The sequence below is a fragment of the Peromyscus californicus genome, unplaced genomic scaffold (assembly GCF_007827085.1).
Source record: "Peromyscus californicus insignis strain IS unplaced genomic scaffold, ASM782708v3 Scaffold_15__1_contigs__length_86483966, whole genome shotgun sequence".
In the NCBI taxonomy this organism is placed as follows: Eukaryota; Metazoa; Chordata; class Mammalia; order Rodentia; family Cricetidae; genus Peromyscus; species Peromyscus californicus.
The window spans coordinates 47,805,232-47,824,914 of record NW_026294447.1 but is presented as its reverse complement, the minus strand read 5'-3'; the positions used below and the strand labels follow the sequence as shown (position 1 = coordinate 47,824,914).

Genomic DNA, 19,683 nt, shown 5'->3' with positions numbered 1-19,683 from the left:
CTTCCAATATTTATAGTGGACAGTTGTTTTATCTAAGGTTGCCTTCAGCCTGTTGACAGCTTTTAGCAAATGATTACCACAACACACACACACACACACACACACACACACACACACACACACACACAATTTTGGGGTCAGGGGCATGGAAAAGTACATAGTTTATTATTTTTTAGTTGTGAGCCCAGCCCTTAACGGCTGAGCCATCTCTCCAGCCCCATAGTTTATTATTAAAGCTATGCATTTAGAGCTAAAGAGTTGGCTCAGAGGTTAAAAGCATTTATTCTTGCAAAGGACCCATGATCCACTCCAAGCACACACACTGGGTCACAACCAACTGTAGCTCCAGTCCCATGAAATCTGATGCCCTCTTCTGACCTCTCTAGGCACCAGGCACATACATACACATGCAGACACATAAAAAAATAATAAAATAAATTAAAGCTATGTATTTAGATTATGTTATAAAAACCTGTTGTGATCATCTTTTTGTACACCGTGAAGATGTGTCTCTGTCTTTCTTTACCTGCCTAAGGCACCTTTTGATTGGTTTAATAAAGAGCTGAATGGTCAATAGCTAGGTAGTAGAGGATAGGTGGGACTTCCAGGCAGAATTAGGAACTCTGACTCTGAGGAAAAAAATCAGAGGCGAGAGATTCACCAGCCAGACTTATGGTACAGAGAAAAAGTTGGATTTATGGTACTGAAGAGAGGTAACAGGCCACATGACAGAACATAGATTAATATAAACAGGTTGATTTAAGTTTTAAGAGCTAGTTGGGAACAAGCCTAAGCTAAGGCCAAGCTTTTATAACTAATAAAATGTTTCTGTGTCATTATTCGGGATCTGGCAGTCCAAAGAAAGACCCATTACAAAAGACTGTTACACAAGAAGTGTAAGGTACAGTGAGGTTAGTTACACAGTTTTCTTGAAGATAAGTTACATTTAAATGGTTTGGCACACAGTAGGGTAGTGGACTGAGTACATAGTTTTAAAAGATCTCAAGGCTTATTAATTTAGTTACATAATCTGGCAAAAGTTCTGTTTCTGAAGGTTTCAGGAAAAAAAAAAAAAGAAGCTGTCCCCACAAAGTGTCTTCCCTTCCCAGTGGCCAGTATTGCTTTCATCTCCCATTATGCAGACTAGACTTCTGAACACTCATCCATCTTAGCTCCCTGGATTTCATGAACACTTCGCAATTCCAACCCCTCTCCACTCCAGCCCACACCTAGCCATTGGAGTAGCTTCCTGCAGCCCCCCTGCACTTAGGTCTGCTTCTGTCCCTTCTTGCATATCATGGCCGAACTTGGCCTTCAAATGTGCACGTTTCCCCAGCTCATTCCCCAAGTTAAAGCACCGCAGTGATATCTGGTGCCAGCAAAACAAACAGTATCATCTCCTGAAGCAAAGCTCGTCGGTTCCCACCCCACCTTCCATACTCTGGAGCCTGAAGATGCTGCACACTGCTGTCTGTAGTGCCTTGCCCCCTCTGGACACCTCATTAGACAGCACACCTTTCTTTCCAAGATGTTGTCGCTTCAGCTCCCAGCTGCCTAAATTCCCTCCCTTTCTATAGAGTGTCCCAGAACCCCCCCCCCCCCCCCGGTGCATGTCTCTATGTGGCAGATCTCTGAAATGGGGATATGAGTTGATCTATAGTGACTATTCACTTTTTCTCTGGATACATCTAGCATCTGAATTTTCTTACTATACGAAGAAAATTTTCTTACTTACTTACTATAAGATACATATATACTTACTTATATGCACACCTTATAAGCCATGCCTGCTTTCTTCAAGGCAAATGGAAAATGCCAGCTACCCACTCTTCCGGTGTCCTTCCACTTAAAATAAGAGCTGCTGATGGTCTCCCCAAGATAGACACTCTGGGTCAGGTGGTGGATGCTGGGGTCTCAATTTTAAGAGGGTGACTAAAGCAGGTGCATCTATTTGGGTGCCTGGAAGTGGGGAACCCCATTAGTGACACCAGTGGTGTAAGCTGTGCAAAACGCAGTGGATCAGCTGTGGTTATTTCTCAGCCCACTTCGTTTCTGTTCCTGATTCTGTAACCCACCCTCACATCTTCTAAAAAACCAATACAGAATAAGTGTAGCTGGAGAATTTCTCTCCAGCTCCTGCCAAGTCCCGCCAGTCCCGGAGCCCACTTATAAAATAAACACACAGACTCTTACATTATTTAAACTGCTTGGCCATTAGCTCAGGCCTATCATTGTCTAGCTCTTACTCTTATATTTAGTTAAGAGTTTCTATTAATCTATACTTTGCCACATGGCTCGTGGCTTACTGGTACCTTACATCTTGCTTGTCCTGGCGGCGGCTCCAGGCAGTCTCTCCCTCTGCCTTCCTGTTCCCTCAATTCTCCTCTCTGTTAGTCCCGCCTATACTTCCTGTCTGGCTACCCGCCAATCAGTGTTTATTTATACAGAGCTATATCCACAGCAAATAAATATATACATTTATGGGGAAGTAGCTTTATTGCATGATGTCATGTCTGTAATAAGATATAATATTATATATATAATGTATAATATATATTATAATTATATTATAATATAAGATATAATATAATACATTACAAAGTTTACCTGTCATGAACACACAGTTCAATAGCGTCTAGTAAATTCATGGAAGTCTGCAGTCATCACCATCATTCAGCCACTCAAAGATATTCATTCTTGTGACTGGTTTTTAACACCATCCATGTCTCTAATCCTAAGTAACTACTGTCTGTTTCTTAATTCCAAATATCCTCAATCACAAGGTGGTCTTGTCTGTCCGCAGTTTCCTACAATATTTCATTGGTACTTTTAGGTTCAGAGATGCCTGTGGTGATATTTTATTTGTGCTTTAATAAAGCTTGCCTGGAGATCAGAGGACTAGGAACTGCCATTATAAGTAAACAAAGAAGTCAGGCAATGGTAGCACATGCCTTTAGTCCTATCACTTGGCAGGCAGGAATCTGTCTGGATCTCTGTGAGTTCAAGGTCACACTGGAAACAGCCAGTTGTTGTGGCACATGCCTTAAATTCTAAACACTAATTAACCATGGAGGTCTGGAAGTCTTTACAGGCAGACAGGAAGTGATAGAACTGGGCAGGTAGAGGAAGTGATGTAGCTAGACAGAGAGAGCAAATCAGATGGCAGAACAGCAAGGCATATAGGCGTGGGTAGACAGGAAGTAACTCACATTTGGAAGCTGCCAAGTTGGTGAAGTAAGGTTAGCTGTGGCTTTCCCTATTTCCCTGATCTCTCTCAGGTTTTCACCCCTATATCTGGTTCTGTGTTTTTTATTTAATAAGATCATTTGAAATTCATCTACAGATGCCATTTCATGGATCAGTGTTTATTCCTTTTTATTGTTAAATAATATCCTATTATCTGGATCTATTACATGTGACTGATCCACTGCCAGCCAATATCATTTTGTTTAACTTAGCCTGAAGTGGGTCTAGTCACCACCAAGAATTCAAACCACATTTATACTCACTGAGAATGTGAGCTCCTCAGTGGCAGAAATATCTTCACAGTTGTTTTGGTTTGTAGTCCCTGGAGCTACTTCTGGCAAACTGATGGTTCATTAATCATTTTATTGGTATGTGGATTATCAATAATACCAGAGGCAGAGTGGAGGAGACATTGTAAACGTTAACATTTTTACTCAACTTCATCCAAAGAAGAAACAATTGATATAAATAATAATCATCTGTGTCTTGCATGCATAGATGTTCCTCTGTTCATGAAAGAAGCTAGCTCCATTCTCTCACTGCCCCACCCTGATTCCTCTGCTTGGCTCAACACTTTCTTGTCACACAATCCAGACTCATCAGAAGCCACCAGATGACCTTTCACCTTGGCTTCATTGTCCCCTCCTCATTCTTTTCTCTGGAATGGAAGGTTGAGATTCCCCTCCTCATGGAGCCTGGATAATGCATCTCATGCAATATTTATGTTCTGCACGTGCCTGGACTTCCCAAGCCATGCCCTATTTATGTATTCAGGAGGAAGTACTCAGAAACATTATCTCATCAAATGGAGCTGAACAGTGGCTCCACTTTATGAGGAATTATTGGCTGTGTTTCTTCTTTATTTGTAAATGTGACAGCCAAAAAAATGCCTTATTTTGTGAGAGACAGCTGATTAAACACCTTGGAATATTTGTCTGTGCAAACTACAGCATCATTAATTTGTGCCATAGGAAGAAAAGCTGGGGAAATGTGATTCAGGCAGTCTTGGCTCCTTCCTTTGTTTGAAACAAGGAATATTTATGTCTTTGGAGAGCACATTGTGAAGAGTCACCCTAATGGATCCATGTTTACCAGACTGACATCAGTAGGGTCACTTTATGCTCATCTATTTAAAACCTCAAAGTGGATATTTTAGTCTTAAATAGCAGTTGTCCCACAATGAACAAAAGCCTCTGTGTTTCCCAATGTCTCTCTCCCATTCCTTCTGTCTCTCTCCCTTCTAGTTCCTCATTGGCCATTATAGTCTCACCATTACTACACAGTTTTAAAATGGCTTCAGCATCTTGTGAATATCTTTACTTGGATTCGAAGAGCAAGGGCTTTCTCCTAGTAGAGTTTGATGGGGTTTGTTGAATGCTTGATTTTAAAGTAGTGCCAAAAGGTTGACTTTTCAAACAAATGGGAAATTCAGGAGCTGGGGAGATGAGTTCATTGGATAAAGTGTTTGTTGCACAAAGCATGAGAACCTGGGTTTGATCCCTGGCACTTAAGTTAAAAAGTGGGGATGAAGATGTGTGCTTGTCACTGCAGCTCTGAGGAGGGAGGGACAGGAGGATCCCTAGAGCTGTCTGGCCAGCCAGCCAAGCCTAACTGGCAAGGTCCAGGTCCTAATGAGAGATCCTGCCTCACAAAACCAAGGTAGATGTTTCCAGAGAAACAACACACCCTAGGTTGAACTCTGGCCTCCACACACGTGCACATATGTGCACACACAAATACACACACAACTCAGGAAGAAAAAGCTCCCCTTCTAAAAGCATACAGATTGTAGTCACTGTTAAACAGATTGCTTCTAAAATGAAATTTGTTTGCTCCTCATTAACTATTTTCTTTTAAAGACTTCATGGAAATACTAAGAAGAAAAGAATTTTTCATGAATCCTGCTTTTTTTGGGTGGTATAGAATTCTGGGATCATACAACATTTTATTGGCAGTCTTTACTCATGTTTCCAAAAACTGCATCATGCAGATTCCACCATATGCCTAACGTTCATAGCTAAAACCAGGAACTGATCAGTTTGCACATCATGACTGTTGCTGTTTCACACTCTGCATAATCAAGCTGGTCTCCTTGATTATTTCACTCAATCCTCACAATAACTCTATGAAGAAAGCAGGATCCCAGCCAGGCATGTGGCTGATTCCTGTTGTATCTACTCTGCAACTACTGACTTCTAGAGTCACTCTGAAACTTTTGACCATGGCCTAAGGGGACCTAAAGGTCACTGCCCTGCACCAGATTGCTCATCTTGGCCGTCAAAGCCTATCCACCTCCCCTTCTACAGGCTGTGGCTTACTGCGGGGTACAGAGCAGAATTCACAGTAGGAAAGGTGCTTTGCATTGTCTTGGAGTAGGTGGTGATGGTCATGGTAGGCTTAGGGTGGTGGTTTTCTGTCCATGGTCCTGAACTAGCAGCTCTACGAAGGAGACATTGTGCGGTCTTTAACTGGCTCCCCAGTTATTCTTTTTGATGTTCTGAACTACTCATAGGTTTTCCTTTTCATCTGGATAAGGTTTCCTAAGCCTTTAAAGCAGTTAACAAAAACAAACCCCGGGACTTCTGCATCACTGTGCATGAAGGAGACTGGATTTGGAAGCCTAGGTTTGACTCTCAGACCCACCATTTATTTGCTAGTGAGATCTTGGCAGCTGGAGGTGGGAGGTGGGGTGGGGTGGGGGCATCACTCAGCCTCTCTGACTTTACTGTCTTCATTTTAAAGTGAGAATAAGGACAGGAGAGAGAGCTTGTAGGATGACTTTACCGTACAAACAAGGTAGTTCATGAAAAGTGCCTGAAGAGTGTGTTGTTAGTAGGATAAAATTTGATAGTGCACTCCAGAAGTGGTAATGGCAACAGTGTTGGTTATAATAAACTAGTGTAACTTTAGGAATCATGTTTTCAACAGGGAACTTCCTAACCATCGAAAAAACAAGGAATGGCCTAAAGAGATGGCTCAGCAGTTCAGAGCACTTGCTGATCTTGCAGAGAACTAGAATTTGGTTCTAAGCATCCAGTTAGGGAGCTTTCAAATGTCTATAAATCCAGATCTAAGGGCTCTGATGCCCTTTTTCTGGCCTGCATGGGTACTTGTATACATATGTGTACACACACCCACATCCCCCCCCCACACACACATAAACAATAAAGTAAATATTTTTTGATAAACAAATGAAATACATTTGGGTCAAGCCAGGAGAACAAATTCCAGAGTTAGTATTTTAGTGGAGAGTATCACCAATGAGTTTATGAAGCAGGAAGCTAAAGGGGGAACTTTGAAGTGACTCTGGGACACTGTGCTGGACAGTTTTATATCAACTTGACACAAGCTGGAGTTATCTGAAAGGAGAGAACTTCCATTAAGTTAACGCCTCCGTAAGATTTGGCTTTAGGGCATTTTCTTAATTAGTGATTCATGGGGAGGGCCCAGCCCATTATGAGTGGTGTTACCCCTGGGCTGGTGGTCCTGGGTTCTGTAAGAAAGCAGATTGAGCAAGCCATGGGGAGCAAGCCAGTAAGTAGCATCCATCCATGGCCTCTGCATCAGTTCTTGCCTTCAAATTCCTGCCCTGTTTGGAGCTCCTGTCCTAACTTCCTTTGATGATGAACAGTGATATGGAAGTGTAAGCCAAATAAACCCTTTCTTCCCAAAGTTGTTTTGGTCATGGTGTTTCATCACAGCAATAGTAAACCTGACTAAGACAGACAGTAATGGCAGGAAGCATCTACAAATCCCCAGGGCTGGATCAAAAAGAGATGAGGTCTGTGTCTCCAAAGCCATGAAAGACATGAATGGTTCACTCTCATGTTCATGATGCTGTTAAGATTCAAGATGGAATCAGTAAGTAGAGATATCTTGGTAAACTATCAGTCTAGTTCAACATGGAGAGAGGACCTTGAGACTCAGTATTATCCTTCATGTATGCTATGCAATGTGTCTTTGTATATCCTTATTTCATGCAAGGGAACAGTTAAGAAGGATTATTCAGAACAGGAAAAAGGCAAAGCATCTTAGGCATCCTTTAGTACTCAACTGGAGCACTGTCTAACAGACATCCCCAAATGGAGTGCCAAAGACTCTAGGAAAGAGGAACTCTGCTTAATATAACCTTTTGCCTTTTTATTATGAGTTGGAATTCAGTGGAACAATTCCTACCCAGTTTGAGAAATATTCATAAATGGCAAGTGATTTTATTCAAAGGAGGTGTAAATGGAAAAGACAGCACCCCACATCATAGTTTGGTTGCCCACATGACACTCTTTAAGTTTTATATCTCAGTAGGACTTTTTTTCAATATTCCTTTTCTAAAAGATTTCCTATCTGCTGCTAAATATCTTGGATAAATGCCTGTTTTTCAAGGCTGTTTGAATGTGACTCTTCCATCCTGCAGACTTCTTACTTGCAGACTCCTCACTTAGTAAGTTAAATAAGTCTTAAATATTTGTTCAGTGGGTTGTTACATGAGGCTCTTTTTTTAAAAGCTGATGACGACGACGACTATGAGACTGACGGTGATGATGATGATGGCGGTGGTGTTTGTGTGTGATGCGTGTGAGGGCACATGCACTACACAAAGAGCGTGTGGAGGTCAGAGACCACTTTCAGGAACTGGGTCTCCCCTTTCGCCACAGTGAACCGAGAGCCAAAAGGGTGTATATATGAATATATATATATATATATCAATTTACTAATGGGTTGCTATGGGAAAACAGACTCACAGATACAGGATAAGGTAGATCCAGTTGCAGAGTCCTTCCGTTTTGTTCAGGAAAGATGGGGATCAACACACGTCATTCCATGCTGCCTGACTCGGTCTCCACTACCCAAGACAGAGTGATCCCCCTCTCTCTCCTCTTTTGAGCAGTCATGTAGGCAGACAAGAAGCCACGCCCTAAGGCTTGTACCCTAAAGCTATTGGCAGAAAAAATTCCCACAACACCACAGGTTCTGGGGATCAAACTCAGTTTGCCAGGCTCATATACTAAGTGTTTTTCCCTAGTGAGCCATCTCAAGGGCCCAAGAGTTTCTATACAAAGTCTCATTATTTTAGCCCAGGCTGACTTTGAACTTAAAACCCTCTTGCCTCTGTCTCTTGAATGCTGGGGTTAAAGAATAATAGTTTAAAAAAATCAAATTTTGATGAGAATTGGCACCAGATAGGATACTTCATTTAGCCAAAGCCACACAGAAAGTACTGGACTCAGATTCCCATTCAGGTCTCATTGCGCCAAAATTTGCCTTATGATCTCTTCCTGTCTTTCCTCCAAAATGATCTGTTGCGTCAAGAAATCACACACAGAATGGCTGCCAAGTTCCTGACACAATCTGATAAAACTGAGACTCACTTTTATAGTGACAGAACCCAGTCTAATCTCTTCAGGGTAAATTTATAGACCAGACAGGCCCGAAAAGGTCAAAGGCTTGGGGACAGCATGAACCATTATGGAAACGGTAATGACAGTCTTCGAAGATGATGAATGCTGAGACAGACATGGGGTTCCAATTGCTTAAGGCCTGAACTGGCGGCTGCGGCCACCATGGCTGAGCCCAAACAAACCCTCCCCTCCCCTCTCCTCCCTTCCCCTCCCCTCCCCTCCCCTCCCCTTCCAAACCTTTAGACATGGGCTCCCAGGCCTGGCTACAACTAACTGGCAGGAAGTGTTTGGCTGTTCATCCAGGCTCTGTGACAAATTCTGAAGGGACTTCGTGCAGAGTGCAGAAGAAAGGGGCTATTTGGGAATAAAGAGAAACAGCAACCACCACCCAGGGGGCTAATGCAAGCTTACAGGTTCCATTTCGGATTTTTAGCGTGGAGAATGTAGCCCTCAGTTAACTTCACAAATATTTAAAGGCCTCCAGGTCAACGGCACTGTGGGGAGTGCGGAAGCAAGAAAAGGGTTTCTGATCAATCTGCCTCCTTACTCCTTCAGTCAATATTTTCACTGCAATCTTCCTGTGCCCCAGTCCTGGAAGTGTAACAGAAGCCAAAGCAAACGGCCCCTGCATGGGCTTAGAAGTAGGAGGGGAGACAGGCTCTACAATGATCGGGATGCACACTCATGCACTCCTGTTTAGGACACTGATGGACTCTATGGATAAAGATGGCCCCATAAAACTTGAATGGGGTGAACATTTCCTATCACCGAGTGACATCATTGTAGAACTCCACCTTGCTTACATGTTTGTGGTGTGCAGATCACCCGTTACTGCCTCCGGTTACATAAAAATACAGCAATAATACAGCTATGAACAGCACATGAGACTTGCTCATGACAAGAAGCCCCTGTTCCTGGTTTCATACTTACTATATCATCCTTTTTATTTAAAAACATTTTAAATTATTTTTAGCTATTTGTGCCTGTGGTGGGGTATGTGCATGTGAGTGTAGTGCCCTTACAGGCCAGAGGCTTCAGATTCCCTGGATCTGGTATAAGTTGTTGGGAGCTACCCTACATGGGTGCTGGGAACTAAACTTGGCTTTAAAAGCACAAGAGCAGTGTGTGCTTTTAAAGGCTGAGCCACCTCTCCAGCCCCATTCATTATATTATCTTTTAAACTCGTTTTAAAGTGTATTTATTTTTTATGTGTATAGTGTGTGTGTGTGGTGCATATGTGTGTGCATGAATGTTTGCATGCATGTGGGTGTGTACATGTTGAGGCCAGAGGCTGATGCTGGGTGTCTTCCTCAATTGCTAGCCATCTTACATTTTGAAGCAGGGTCTATAACTGGACCCAAAGCTCACCAATTTGACTAGTCTAGCTAGCCAGCTGACTCCATGGAATCCCTTACCTTCACCTCCAAAGTGCAGGGTTTACAGGCAGGACAACATGCCTGCCCTACAGGTATATGTGTGCTGGGGACTGAACTTCAGTTCTCACGCTTACATAGTAAGTGCTTTACCCACTGAGCCATCTCCCCAGCTCCTAAAATGAATTCCTATCTAATAAAAACAGTATTTTCCTACAGATGTCCACTGTGTTACATTGCTGGGGTCTAATGCCCTTGTACACTGGTTTAATAAAATGCTGATTGGCCATTAGCCAGGCAAGAAGTATGGGCAGAGTAAGCAGGTGAGGAGAATTCTGGGAAGAGGAAGGGCTGAGTCAGGAGTCGCCAGCCAGACACAGAGGAAGCAAGATGACAAGGCAGAACTGAGAAAAGGTACCAAGCCACTTGGCTAAACATAGATAAGAATTATGAGCCAATTTAAGTGTAAGAGCTAGTCAGTAATAAGCCTGAGCAAATGGTCGAGCAGTTATAATTAATATAAGCCTCTGAGTGATTATTTTATAAATAGCTGCGGGACTGCAGGTGAGAGAGATTTGTCTGGACTGTGCGGGGCCAGGCAGGACACAGGAAAACTTCCAGCTACATTACCTCATCAACAGCCTCATCCGTTTCTGCATCTATCAGGAGCTCCCACCCAGAGGCTGACCCATCTAGGCTTTTATGGCAGTATGTTTCAGAACAGATTGCTAACATTAAGCGAACAATGACTGTGATAGTCTTTGAGGAGTAACATGGTTACTTGCCTCGCTGCAACAAAAGTCCTTGAGAAAAATTAACTTGAGAAAGGACGGTTGTTTTTTTTTTTTTTAATTTTGTATGTTAAGTTCTTTGCCTGCATCCCTGTCTGTGCACCATGTGCATGCCTGATGACTGTGGAAGTCAGAGGAGGGCATTAGATCCCCTGGAACTGAAGTCACAGATGGTTGTGGGCCACCACATGGGTGCTGGGAACTGAACCTGGCTTCTCTGCAAGATTAGCAAGTGCTGTTAAACACTAAGCCATCTCTTTGGTCAAAGAGTTTTGTTTTTTAAATAGTATTTTCAATTTATTATTTGAAAATTTCATACCTGTATACAATGTATCTTATACCCAATGCCCACTCTCCTCCTCTAACTCCCTCTGTGCCCCCCAACACATCTTCCTCCCAACTTCATGTCTTCTTTAAAACAAAATAATTGAGAGCTCAATTAGTGCTACCCATATGCACATGGCTGTGGAGTCATCCGCCGAGGCATGGGCACCCCACCAGTGTGCACACCTCCAAAGAAAAGAGACTCTCATTCGCACAGCAGCCATCAGTTGCCAATAACTCCTCTGCTAGCTGTGGGGGTTTCCATAACCCCTCCCCCACCCACGCTGGCATTTCAACAGGCTTGATTTTTTTTCCCCCCTGAGGCAGAGTTTCTCTATGTAGCTTTGGCGCCTGTCCTGGAACTGGCTCTGGAGCCCAGGCTGGCCTCGAAATCACAGAGATCCGCCTGGCTCCGCCTCCCGAGTGCTGGGATTAAAGGTGTGCGCCACCACCGCCTAGCTCAGGCTTGATTTTTGCCAGCCTGCATAAACACCTCCTGGCACTTCGAAAGCTAGTGAGCAGGAAGAGAGTATTATCCTAGTTCAAAATCCATTTCCCTGGGTCCTACAACCAAAGTTTGGCTTCAGCAATAGTTCTTCCCATGTGCTTATTGAAAACAACTAAGAACAAGATGTCTGTGCTTTTCTGGGTGCTCTGGGATCCCTCTGACCAAAGCTCATAGGGAACTAACCTCTTGCTGGCCCTGAGACTTTTGGTTATTAACCTGTGTCTTCTGTGACCAGTGATGTCTACCCATGCAAAGGAACCTCTGTTCAAATTACTCCCCCCACCCCTATTTTGAAATTACATTTTAAATTAGCTTATAAACTAGTGGGCTTTCAAAAAGCTTCCTCATACATCCCTTTTAGCCAGCCCAGGAAAACAAGTTTATTTAGCTTATAGTTCTAGGAAATACAGTCCATCATGCCAGCAGGAACTTGGGGTACCTGGTCACACTGTGTCAGCTGTCAGGAAGCAGAAAGAGATAATGCCAACATTCATCTCTTTCTCCTTTTTATGTACTCCAGGACCCATTTTTAAAGTGGGTTTTCCCACCTCAATTAACCTAATCTAGTTACCTCATAGACAGGCCAGAGGCTTGCCGCTTCAGTGATTCTGGTTCCTGGGAAGTTGATAGTCAAGTTAACCATCACAAGGAGTGCTCAGTGCCATGGAGAGGGAGGGGAGTAGATAACATAGATACAAAAGGACAGAACCACAGTGGGCGCCAGGGTTTGTTTCTGAGAAGGCAGGAAAGGCCTCTCAGAGGGACTGTCCGAAGTGAGGGAGCACACTGCTTAAGATGTAAGGACAGGGGCTGGAGAGATGGCTCAGAGGTTAAGAGCACTGACTGCTCCTCCAGAGGTCCTGAGTTCAAGTCCCAGCAACCACATGGTGGCTCACAACCATCTGTAATGAGATCTGGTGCCCTCTTCTGTATATATAATAAATAAATAAATCTTAAAAAAAAAAAAAAAAGAGAAATGTAAACACCAAAAAAAAAAAAAAAAAAAAAAAAAAAAAAAAAAAAAAAAAGATGTAAGGACAGATGTGAGGACACGCTGTCCCTGGCAGAGGGAACTGTTGATTCACAGGCTCTAAGGACAGGGCAAGGCTGGATTTTCAAAAGCAGCAGGAGGCTGGTGTGGCCAGGATGAGCTCATCAAGTAAGAAACGGTGATGGGAGGTCAATGGCGGTCATGCCTGGCCTTGCTGGCCAACAGGGGTTTGTGTTTTACTCTGGTGATGTCATCTTGTTCTGCTCACTTAGCAAATGAGGACCTGCCCTCCTTTCTCATTAAACAAACAGCACACAGGGCCTGTGTGCTCTGTTCCGCTCTGGCTGTCACAGTAGGGCTACCTGCCCTCCTGGTCCTCGACACTCACTCAGTGAAGCTAATTGCAAACTTTATTCCCTTCCTCTGCTGAGGGTATCTCTCTCTATTCTCTTATCAGTCAGTTAGGAACTTCATTTCAAAGCAGCTGTCTAGTGCTACTTTGTGCATTCTACATAGGTCCTTAATGCCTCTCCCCCTCCAGCTCCAGAGCTTCACATTGTACCTCCATTTCAGTCAATAGCATTGCTATAGTTCTCAGTAGCTCTCTCTACCTCTGGACCCACCCAACCGCCAATCTAGTCTCTGTATTGATTAACTGTCTTAACGTGTAAGTTCAGTAATGTCTCTGTGGTTTGGAAATAAAGTGTCCAAAGAGCTTATAGTGAAGGTCTGGTCCCTGGGTAATGATGCTATTGAGAAGACATTACATCATGGAGGTATTAACTTCACTGAAGGGAAATCCATTGGTGAGTTCATGGTGAATGGATTATTGGGCTATGGGGGCTGGCTGAAGGAATTAAGTCATTGGAGCCATATGCTGTTGAAGTACACATCCTGTCCCTGTTTTCTCTCTCTCCCTTGTTTTTAGGCATCATGAGTAACAGCTCTACTCTACCTTGCCCCCCCCCCTCGCGTGCTCTCCCCACCATGATGCTCTGCCTCATCGTAGACTCATAACAATGGAACTAGCTGACTATGTGCTGAGCCCTCTGGAACCATGAGCCAAAATAAATCCCTTCCTCTTGAAGTTCTTATCACGATGATGAAAATCAACCAGTACCTCTCCCCTGATGGTAGCTACAAGCTGTTCCCAAGCTCCCTCACTCTTAGCACTTGGTGGTGACCCTATCACCAAAGTGCCCGCTCTCCTAAAGCTCATGGCATGGTGGCACATATCCGTCATCTTAGAATTCAGGAGACTGAGGGAGGAAAATTGTGATATTGAGACCAATCCAAACTACATAGAGTCCTAGGCTGCCTGAAGTATATAGTAATGCCTATCTCTACTTAAATAAAGGGCCATGCAAATCATTACTCAGGGATCTAATTGCACATTGTTGTAAAGGTTATGACTAGGTGTATGAGAATCTTCTTATCTGTGTATAGAAGGGGCATCAGGGGTCAGGAAGTCTTCTTCAAATTATTAGTGACCTATATCTGCTGTAACAAATTACCACTTAAAACAACATAGGTTTACTCCATGACAGTTCTGGAGGTGTGGAGTCTAACTTAGTCTCAATGGGCTGAAACTGATGTTTGGGCATGGCTGCATCTTCTCTGGCGGTTATAGGAGGAGGCTCTGTTCCCTATTGTTTTCCAGCATCCCAAGGACACTTGTATTCCTTGACTCTTTCCATCTCCAAAGATGGTAATTCCTCTGCTTCTACTGCCACATTTTCTTGGACCCTGACTCTCTAGCTGTCATTTATAGGGATCTCTGTGATAATGTTGGGCCCACCAGGTAACCCAAGGTGATCTCCTTATCCCAGGATCTTATGTTAAGAATCACAACTGAGCACTGCCTTGGTCATATAAGACAAGTCTTTAGGGGATTAAGATGTGGACATCATTGGGACCATCCTTCTGCCTACCACAACGAGGTTTGAAAATGGCCTTGATACATAAATGGAAGCAAAGGGAGTTAATTGATCAAGGAATAGTAGGAGAATGTTCTAGAAGGAAAAATAGCAGGAACAGGGGTCCTGGGGCAGGGAGGAGGAGAAGGAGCTGGAGAACTTTAGAGAAGGCTGGTGTTGTGGAGCCCAGGGTGGAGAAGGAATGTGGAGGATGGGACAGTGAGATTGGGTTGGAAATAATGGAAGATGGAGCCTTCGGCACTGAGGGAAAGGAAGGTGTAAACAATCGAATGTGTCTTTTGTACACATGGAAGCAAGTGTGGTCACTGGGAACCCTCTAAGAGGATGAGGAACTGGAAGCCATTTGAGCAAATGACTTAAAGTCTCCTGATCTCTCACATATTGTCTACAAATCACATGCATACCTTTCCCAGTAGCTTTGATGTCCATTATAATAAGAGAAATTCTGAACACATAAAAGTAGAAGACTGGCAAGGTGGCCCAGCAGGTAAAAGCACTTGCCCTACAAGTCTGAAGACCTCAGTTCAAAGCCTAATAGCTGTGGAAAGGTGGAACGAGAGAACCAACTCCTCAAGGTTGTCCTTTGGGCTTCATATATGCACTGTAGCATGGGTGTACCCCTAATTATACATCAAACACACAGGAGCAAGTGCCCATGCCTGTGCACGCATATACATGTACAAACACACACTTTAATAACAAAGTAAAAATTAAAGACAAAGGTAGAGTGAGAGTTCGTGGATCTATCCATCCCCTAGCTATGGGAGCTTATTAGTTCATGCCCAGTCCTCTGCCATCTGTACAGTCCCTCAGCATTATTTTGAAGCAAGTCTGAAATAGTCCATAATTTTATCCAAATTTCAGATTCAATGTATTTATGTATGGGCAAGTAAATTTTTATCTAACTAGCTCTGTGTGTGTGTGTGTGTGTGCGTGTGTGTGTGCACACAGTTTTGCATGTGGAGGTCAGAGGACAACCGAAAGTCAGCTCTCACCTTCCATCTTGTTGAGGCAATCTCTCTGCTCCAGCTGCAGCACTGAGTATTCTGGGTCAGCTGGCCCACAGACTTCCAGGCAGTTCTGTCTCCATCTCCTAGCTCACCAGAGGAGTGCTGGCATTACAGATACATACCACCACATCCGGCTCTTTACAGGGGGTCCTGGAGATCAAATTCAGACTGTCAGGGCTGTGCGATTAGCCCTTTCACTCACTGAACAATCTGCCTATCCTCAGAGCATCTTAAAAAACAAAAACAAAACCAGAATATTCTGACATCTCAGAAGTCCTTCATGATACATTTGTGGAAATAATCAGCTCACGCACTTAGTCAGCCACATAGGAACAATATTCCTTTTTCTTCTTTGCTCAAGACTTTTAAGCACTTTCCATCATAAAACCCACATCCTCTTGGGGCAGAGGGTTTCTCTTCTGCCTTGGTTATTGCACCCCCACCCAAACCTTCTTTGAATGCTTTTTGCAGGTGGTCGGGACCTGGGAGAACTGGATCCCGTTCATCAGATGGGACAACGAGGCTCCTGCTCTACTCACAGAACTGAGATGCCGGGTTGGATGAGTGCTCCATCCAGCCATTCCCATAGCGCTGAGGGAGAGGGCCCTTTCAACTGAGGCAAGAAGTTCATGCAGCCCACGCTGCTCAAGTCAAGGACACCTGCAGCTAGGCGCCTTCCTTCCCCGTTCCTCTGTGTGGTTGGATGTGAGGGTGGGGGGAGGAGAAGGCTCTAATTACACCTTTCTTACACGCCTTTGGTTCTGTGACTATTCAAGGAGGAGGTTGACATCTCTCCTCTCAAATAAAGACACGCCTCAAAGGTTTCCTCTCTGTCTCCTCTCTAGCAGAGCCTTTGCTGTCTGGTGAGGTTCTGTTAGCATTATCTGCTGCTGTGACACAGCCTACAAATATACTGGCTTAAAGACGCAATCATTTAAATATGGGAACAGACAGATGCAGTGAGTGCCAGGAAACAGTCTCAGATATTGTCTTTTAGGGTTTCCATTGCTGTGAAGAGACACCATGACCATGACAACTCTCATAAAGGAAAATATTTAATTGGAGTGGCTTACAGTTTAGAGGTTTAGTCCATTATCATCATGGTGGGAAGCATGGCAGCATGCAGGCAGACACGGTGCTGAAGAAGGAGCTGAGAGTTCTTACTTCTTGATCTCACAGGCAACAGGAAGTGGTCTGAGACACTGGGCATGGCTTGAGCATATATGAGACCTCAAAGCCCACTTCTACAGTAACACACTTCCTCCAACAAGACCATACCTACTCCAACAAAGCCATACCTTCTGATAGTGTCACTTCCTTTGGGGGCTGTTTTCTTTCAAACCAGCATAGATGTGTCTCTAGTACTCTGTTAAATGGTATATCACTACTTTGTCCTGTCCTCAGTTCCCCCCAACCTGGACTTCTGAGTGTCCTTCTGGTCCCTCCTCTTTATCTCACCCTCTGTGGTTCTGGAGATCTGGTCAGCATCCCCCAAAATATGTTGGTTGAGAGGGGAAGAATGTTTCTCCTTTGAAAAGTCTGAATATTACATCATAGGATTGGGCTACAGATACTGAGAATATAAAAGCAGACACATTTAGTATAGTCGACTGTACAGATGCTCTTCTTCAATACAAATGTCTCCCCATAAACCTATATACAGAAATACCATGCCAACATGATGTAACTAACAGACAGGCAGCACTAAATACAGTCACCTCAATATTGAGAGAGCAAGAGCCCAAAGTCTTGTCTCTCTATTGCATCCGGCAAGCTCAGGCTTTATTCAGATACATATTCCCCAACAACATTCGATTAATCGTGGCTCTTCATGATCTGTCGTCTTTCAGTAAATGGCATCCAGCCATTTTCCAATATACAAGATATGCACTATTAAAACACTTGCTTGAGAATTATTGGGTAAGAGCCCACACGTCTGCTGTGTGCTGTCGGGTAGAAATGGGGAGCTACCTGTTCTTGGCAGTAGGATAAAGCCTTGATCCAGCTAACGCAGATTTCGTGGACGTCTTTCTTGCTGCCCTCCATTGATGGAGGAGGGATAGGCATGGGGTGGATTGCCCTCTGGGAACACAGCTCCTTGGAGATTATTTCCTGCTGGTGATGCACTGTGGGTATCAGAAAAGCACTCACCTGAAATTAATATGCCCCGGCTAGTAATGGCTTAGGAAAGCATGAGCTTCTATTTCCCACACACTATGTATTTGGGAATACAATCATCTGCTTAAAACTGGTGACTCATGGAAATCAGGGGTCTCTGTACTGTGGATCTGTTGGCCGCAGTTCCAGCCATCATGTCTGCATTCAAGGGAGGAGTGAGGGGGAGGTACCTGCTACAGGACATGTACTTCCTCCTCTGTTTTTGTTTTTGTTTTTGAGTCAGGGTCTCATGTATCCCAGCCTGACCTTCGACCCACTCTTTATCCAAGGCTAGCTATGAACTCCTGACCCTCCTGTCTTCAGGTTCTAGGATTACAAGCATGTATCACCAGGTGCACCAGCTCCTATGTCTCCTTTCATCATGTACTTCCAAAAATCTCCCGGAAGTCTCCAGCCAACTTCCTTTTAGATCTGAAGGAGTGGAAGGGTGTCGCATGCCCACTTCCAGCTGGAAAGAAGGCTGAAAAAAAAAGCTAATATCTTGTCTTTTGTTCCCCCAAACAGATTTGAGCCTTAGCAGTTGATCGTAGGGACATGCAGGGTGATACAGCTTTCCAGAGGGATGCAGGTTATCAATTACAAGAGCTAGGAAAGGATGTTAAGCAACAGAAAACAACAGTTTGTTACTGTGATCCAAAATAGACTATTTCTGGATTGAAACAGGTTTTGATCCTAAGGGGAAAAGCTGTGTCTAGGCTTGAAGTAATAATAGATACCTCAAAGGGATTTCCGAAAGTAAAGTCAACGACTATTTATTTTTTAGGATAACATCTTCCTGAGATAACAGACAATGACAACTTGTGATTTCATCAGCAGTTTCAGAAAGGATGCAAAGAGCTTTCAAGCAAGCTGATAGGAGCTTTGCAGCATAATGTAATGCATATGAGATTTCCCATGAGCATCAAAGAAGCAGAGCCCCGCTCTGTGAGGCCTCAACTCCTTCTGCCAGCCTCAGAGAACACTGGGCTGGCTTCCTTTCTAATTTACATAACCACCGAGACTAACGGGCCGGTTAATATCTGTGGGTCCAGAGCTAAGAAGGCTTAGGGGAGATTTTTAGATGAGTCACAGGAGCCAAGTTTCATTATATCCAGGCGGGATTATTCCCCAAGCCATATAAGCTTAATGGCTCACTCAGAGCCTCCAACCAGGGGCTCTTGGTGTAGTGACACTACGGGAGCCGCTGCAAGGTGCAGTCCAATAGAGTGGGTCCAGCAAGATGGGAACAGCACACAAAGGAGGCTGCAAGTATTCCCAGGAAGGGGAAGAAGACACTGCCATTCCAACCGTGCACCCAAGGGAATGAAACTGCCAGGGTGGCATCTTTACTAGAATCCAAGCTAACTTGGAAGCACCGTCTAACCCAGACTTCTCTTCTTCTCCTTTCTCCCTATCCCCATCCCCAGATAACCTGAACTAATAATAGAAGTGATTAAAGGCGCATCTTCTCTGCAGAACAGAATGGATCTGCTGAGCAGCAATGACCCACGCTGCAAAAGAGCTCATGGCTGTGTGGCTGTGCGGTCGCCGGTTGGCGCCACTAAAAAAAGAAAGCACACAGCCCAAGCCGAGCATTACTTAGGCAGTTTCTAGATCCCAGGGCTCTTTAAATCTTTCACTCCATGGGGAGGGAATGGAAATCCTTTTTTGGATTCAATTTTAATCTATTTTCTATTTTTAACCTTTGGAAGAAGAGATGATACCCTGAAAACTAAAAGAAGCTATTATCTTTGCTAAGGTAATTTCAGCTCCAAGAGAGTCTAATCTAGATTTTTTTTTTTTAGGTTTTTCAATTTCTTGCAAATTAGAGCAGATGGTGACACAAAGAGTTGGCAACCTGGGGGGAAAGATCCCATGAGTGCCAAGAAACAGGGCCAGATACGTCAGTGGGGTTCCTTTACATCACACAGCACTCATGCTTTCCCCGAG

The 19,683-nt window shown here is 43.9% G+C and overlaps 1 long non-coding RNA gene across 1 annotated transcript in view; it reads right to left on the bottom strand.

The window, feature by feature from the left end:
* LOC128110829 (uncharacterized) overlaps positions 1-16,245 on the bottom strand; it is a 35,533-nt gene extending 19,288 nt beyond the window's left edge. The window contains exons 1-2 of the long non-coding RNA XR_008218342.1: positions 16,116-16,245; positions 15,562-15,726 (exon numbers count right to left, since the gene is read on the bottom strand). This is a non-coding gene — a long non-coding RNA (uncharacterized LOC128110829). The remainder of the gene's footprint in view (positions 1-15,561; positions 15,727-16,115) is intronic.
* Positions 16,246-19,683: the final 3,438 nt, after the last annotated feature.